Raw genomic sequence first — 6360 nt, 5'->3', positions numbered from 1 at the left:
TGAATGCAGTACTCGAAATGTGGTCTCAGCAGAGTTTATATAACTGGAACATAACTTACACCCCTTTGAATTCCAACTCCCTTAAGATAAAGGCCAACATTCCATTCGCCTTTTGGGTTATTTTTTTAAATGTCCACTGACTTTTAGTGATTTCTGCACTTGGACCCTTAAACATCTTTCCTCCTACACAGTTCCTAGCTTCGAACCAGTTGGAAAACATTCTAACCAATCTTGCTTCGGTCCAAAGTTCATACTTCCCCATATTGAAAGATTGAACAGACTGGGGCTCTTTTCCATCGGAAAGAGAAGGCTGAGGGGTGACCTGATATGGGACTGCAAGATTATGCAAGGGTTTGATAGGTCAGATGCAGAACAGGTGTTTGAACTTTTGGTGGTGATGATTGCAAAACTTGGGGCCATAAATAAAAGATAGTCACTAAATAATCCAATATGGCATTCAAGAGAACCAGATATACCCAGAGACTCGTTAGAATGTGCAACTCGCTACATCAAGAAGTAGTTAAGACGAATAGCATGGATGCGTTTACGGGGAAGCTAGATAAACACATGGAGGAGAAAGGAATAAAGGAATAAAAGGGTTTGCTCATAAGGTTAGATGAAGAGGGGTTGGAGGAGGTTCGTCTGCAGCATAAACACCGGCAGAGTCTAGTTGGGCCGAATTGTCTGTTTCTGAGATGTACATTCTATGTAATTCTATGTAAGCTCCATCTGCCACAGTTTCACCAACTCACTTAATCTATCAATTTCCCTTATAACTTTATGCTCCGACCTGCACCACTCACTGTGCCTCCTAACTTGGTGCCGTCGACAAACTTGGATATACGGCTCTCATTCATTCATCTACGTCATTTATCCATATAGTAAAAAGCTGATGCCTCGGTTCAGATCCCTGGGGGACACCACTAATCACATCCTGTCAATTTGAGCGCAAATCCATTATCTCTACTCTCTGTCTCCTACCTCCCAACCAACTCCCTACCCATGTCAATGGGTTGTTTTAATTTCCATGTGCTCCCATTTGTGTTAACAGTCTCTTATGTGGCACCTTATCGAATGCCTCTGGAAGTCAATACACATAAACACCCAGAGACACTCCATTATCTACCACGTTATTATATCTTCAAAAAGTTCAACTAGTTTCGTTGGACTTGACTTCGTCTTTACAAATCCATGCTGGCTCTCTCTGATCAATTCCTGTGTATCCAAGTGCTCAGTCATTCTTTCCCTCGTAACACAGACTGGTAACTTCCCCACAACAGACGCCAGAATAATAGGTCTGTAATTTTCTATTTTATCTCTCCTCCCCTTCCTAAATAATGGAGTGACATTGCTAATTTTTCAATCCATGGAACAATTCCTGATTCAAGAGAGTTTTGAACGATCATGACTGAAGCATGTACAATTTCCTCACCTACTCCTTTTAATTCCTTGGGATGGGAACCATCAGGCCCTGGAGATTTGTTCATCTTTAGTCCAATTACTTTCTCCATTACCATTATTTTATTTGCACTGAATCCCCTTGATTTAATTTCAGTTTTCCTCGTGTCTCTGGGATATTATCCTCATCCTTTTCTGTGAGTATTTAGCAAGTCTGCCATTTCCTGAATTTCAATTAAAATATCCCCCCCATCCGTCTTTCAAGGGCCCATATTACTCTAAGTCACCCTTCTTTCTCTTTTTACACTGTAAATGCCGTGAGAGTTGTCCGTATTTTCCTTCACAAGTTTTTCTCGTTTTCCCTTTTTGCACCTCTTAAGAGTTTTTTTTTAATTTCAGCACCACGAGAAACAACACTTCGCTGTGAAATTTGCTTCATTCGTTCTTCAGTGTCAGAGCGAGAATTGTCTGATCCTCTAAATTATTTAATGTAACAAACAAACACAAGCAAACATATCCATCCGTGTATCAACGCACTGATGGACACACACAGATAAACACAGACTGAAACGCAGGCATTATCGGGATTCACAGGGAAACGGGCAACCGAAATGGACAAAGATGGAACAGTCTGAACCCCTCACAGAATGTGACGTGTGGCTGATAGATATTAATGAGAGGAGGTGAAAACCACAGCCAGGAATTTGCTCCGTGGCTTAGTTGGTTAAAGCGCTTGTCTGATAAACAGGAGATTCTGGGTTCAACTCTCAGCGGCGCCTTTATGTAATTTATGATGTTGAGTGAATCTGTCATGCGAAAATAGACAGTGTGGTGTTTGTCCTTGTTCAGAGAGCCAACACAGAATTGATCAAAATGTTTCTTCAAAAATGCCCTTTCAATTTTCAGATCGACCTCTCATGGAATGTGACCGTCGCACGTCAATGAAAGGATACGTTCTTGTCTCTGGGCTGGTTGAGGTCGGGGGATAATTCTCGATTCGAGAGTCGAAGCCCGAATTTAACCCGGGACTTTTGATCTTGACCTGCGGTTCAAACTTTTGCAAAGAGGGGAAAGAAGTCCCCAGATCACTCCACTTGAATCTCAAGCACCTTCGGAAGAAGTTCAGTTCAAACAATCAGGACTTTAAAGGCACCTCAATGACCTGCACTTTCATTGAACGAGCTTTGCTTACAATTGCATTCGACCTTGAAACCGCTCTGGGCTTTCATCTCACTGAAGCAGAGTGTGGCCGCTTTGTATCTGTGATCATGTCAGTGACGAGGATCGCTTTGATATTGGTCGCTTACAAATTTTAAAATTTCACCAAGCATCGGGGAAAAGAAACCGAGAATCGAATTGTCCCTGCAAGTGATGAATTGAAGGGATTGGTGCTCCAAGCAGATCTGGAAAATGCGCAGTGCGGTCGATCAGGAGTTCCAAATCCACCCTCTCGCCACTCAGCGATCATATTAACTGAGCTTTACTCTGGCCCAGTGTCACCGCGCTGAAATCGAGTATTTATCCGGCACGTTTCTCTTAACTTCATAGTTGCTGATTTAAGAGTGAAGACCGGCTCGTTGGATTTTCACTCCTGCAAGCTTCAATCATTCATTTTGGACTGACAGTAGACAAATGTTATATTGGTCACTGCAACCTCAAAGGTTAGCTGAGTGAATTATTGGTTCAGTCGGTAAATTCTTCACCTGTCTCGTGGTGCTATCGTTTGACGCGAAGGTTTGATGGTTTGAGCCCTAATTTTATTTTCCCTAAGGATTCATCACCTCAAAGTTCCAGGGTTTCAATGTGTGTTTTGTCTGCAAGAAAATGTACCGTGATGATTGCCGGCTGAGCAGGGCTGATATTCCACCATTTACCCTGCGGTCGGAGAGCAGGCACATCAATCATATAAAGGAATGGAACATTGGCTTCACGGAAATCACAATTCATAACCCATTTATTTTAAGCGGGTTTATTTTAAATGAGTTAACGCCTGCCTTAAATGGTCGACTCAGGACTGTCAGACAAAGAGCTTAAATCTTCAGAGAATAATTACCACAGTCATTTTTAGACTGGATGCCGCACGGCCACTTTGCTATCAGTGAACAGAGCCAAGAAAGACCAAAGTGCCGTTTGCCCCTCTCAGTGTGGCCCTGAAGGACTGTGTCCAGGTTGAAGTTCTGTTCCCATCGGACGATCCTGCCCCCAGATTGTCCTTTCTGAGCTCCAGTCAGGTGATGCTAAACACTCAGGTGGGAAAGACCAAAATCTACAACAAGAAGTTTAAAACAAAGCTGATTTATTCAACAGATATCCAGAAAATTAAACTCCAGCCCAGTTATAGGGGTTATTAACATCAGAAGAAACAAACCCGAAATGTCAGAATGAAAATGGTTCAGTTCTGGATGGGATTAACAGCAGAATCCAACTCCTGCAGTCACTTTTGAACTCCCTGGTGTCTCAGCACGTGTGATGACTGAGTGAATCCCTTCCCACACACGGAATCATGGTATCATAGAAAATTACAGAACAGAAGGAAGCCATTCGGCCTATCGTGTCTGTGCCGGCCGAAAAAGAGCTATCCAACTTAATCCTACTTTCCAACACTTGGTCCATAGCCCTGTAGATTACGGCACTTCAAATGCACATCCAAGTACTTTTTAAATGAGTTGAGGTTTTCTGCCTCGACCACCCATTCAGGCAGTGAGTTCCAGACCCCTAACAACATGTCCGCTTTTGTGTATCCTGTTACTTTTTCACTGCTATCCGGAAGTCCATAAACAACTCCCACCAAAGTCTTGTATTCCATTCTGTTACTCATTTCTACGCAAAGCCTTTCTACTGCGTGCTCACCTTTACTGATATCTCTTCTTTCCAATGCAGTAATGGTATCCCTCATCAATATCGCTACTCCACCGCCTTTTCCAATGTCCCTATCCTTTCCAAACGGCTTATAACTTGAAATATTTATCTCAGTCATGCCCAGTTTGTCGTCAGGTCTCAGTGATGAGCACTACGTCATGCACTATAAGCTTAATTTACGCTTCTAATTCACTTGTTTTATTTCTTATGCTACGTACATTAGTGTATAGAACATTTAATTGGGCATTGGAACTTGTCCGACCTTTATGCCCTGATGTTGTGTTTAACATACTTGGTAAATAAGGTTGGTGAGCTGCAGACACAAGTGGTAACATGGGATTATGTTATAGTGTCAACAATGGAGACCTGGCTCAAACAAGCGGAGGAGTGGCCACTTAGATATTCCAGGCCACAACGTATTCAGGAAAGGCAGGGGAAAAAAGGAGGGGGGGCGGGGCTAGAGGGGAGCAGGCACTATTGATCAAAAATACTGTGACAGCGGTAGAAAGGGTTGACATGCTTAAGGGTTCAAAGGCAGAATCTATTTGTTTAGAATTAAGGAACAATTGAGGAGCTATTACGCTGCTGGATGCATTCTATAGGGGGACCAAATAGTGGGAAGGAGATCGAGGAGCAAATTGGCAGGTAAATTGGAGAAAGATGCAATAATTTTAGAGTAGTGATAAAAGGGAACTTCATTTATCAGAATATAGACTGCGAAATAGCAGTGAAAAAGTCAAAGAGGGCGAGCAATTCCTGAAATGTGTACAAGAGAAATTTCTTAATCCGTATGTTTTCAGCCCAACGAGGAAGGAAGCAGTGTTGGATTTATTGAGGGGAAAGAAGTGGGGCAAGTGGAGCATGATTCAGTGGGGGAGCATTTGCAGCAGGTTTAGTGTAGTTATGGAAAATGCAAGGAAAAATCAGGTATGAAAATACTCAACTGGGAAGAGCGAATTTCAGCGAGTTGAAAAGTGATCGGGTCCAGGTGGATTGGAATCAAAAATTGGCAGGTAAAACAGTAAATGAGCAATGGGAGGCTTTGAGTGAGGAGATAGTTCGGGTACAGACTGGATACATTCTTACTCGAGGAAAGGTTGGGCATGGAAAACTAGAGCTCCCAGGATGACAACAGAGTATTTGAGACAACATTTTGTACCTTCTGACGACCAATGTCCGGACAGGTGTGCCCGCGGTTATCAACCACAACCTCGTCACCTCCACGCTGACAGATAAAAAGCGGCCACATTCTGCTTCAGTGAGATGAAATCCGAGAGCGGTTTCAAGGTCAATTGCAATTGCAAGCAGAATGCATTCAGAGGGCGTGAGATCATTGAGATACCTCCAAACACCCTGCCAGTTTGAACAGCAGCTCAAGATCAAAAGTCTGGGTGGGAAAATGAGGACTCATCCGGGATTTGAACTCGGGATTTTTTACATACTTTTAACAACAAACCCGAAGCGAGAATCATACCCCTCGACCAACGAGTCCGCTGAAAAATAAAAGCAACAAGTAGTAGTTTCTGAGTATCAGCGGCAACATTCCCCAAATCTCCCTGAAAGTACCGGAAACAAAAATGTGTCCGTACATTAGTGAAGAATCATAAAGCCAATTTCTTCACTGTTGTGTTTTGTTTAGGTCTCCTGACGCTCATAAAGATGATTGGGGACAGTTGATGAGTTATGGGTGTGAGGGCGCAGAAACTCCGGTGTGAGGGTGCAGATACACCGGTGTGAGGGCGCAGAAACTCCGGTGTGAGGGCGCACAAACTCCGGTGTGAGGGCGCACAAACTCCGGTGTGAGGGCGCAGATACTCCGGTGTGAGAGCGCAGATACTCCGGTGTGAGGGTGCAGATACTCCGGTGTGAGGGCGCAGAAACTCCGGTGTGAGGGCGCCGATACTCCGGTGTGAGGGCGCCGATACTCCGGTGTGAGGGCGCACAAACTCCGGTGTGAGGGCGCAGATACTCCGGTGTGAGGGCGCAGATACTCCGGTGTGAGGGCGCACAAACTCCGGTGTGAGGGCGCAGATACTCCGGTGTGAGGGCGCAGATACTCCGGTATGAGGGCGCAGATACTCCGGTGTGAGGGCGCAGATACTC

Source organism: Heptranchias perlo, chromosome 20 (assembly GCF_035084215.1).
Source record: "Heptranchias perlo isolate sHepPer1 chromosome 20, sHepPer1.hap1, whole genome shotgun sequence".
Classification (NCBI taxonomy): Eukaryota; Metazoa; Chordata; class Chondrichthyes; order Hexanchiformes; family Hexanchidae; genus Heptranchias; species Heptranchias perlo.
Note: the sequence above shows the minus strand (reverse complement) of the source record.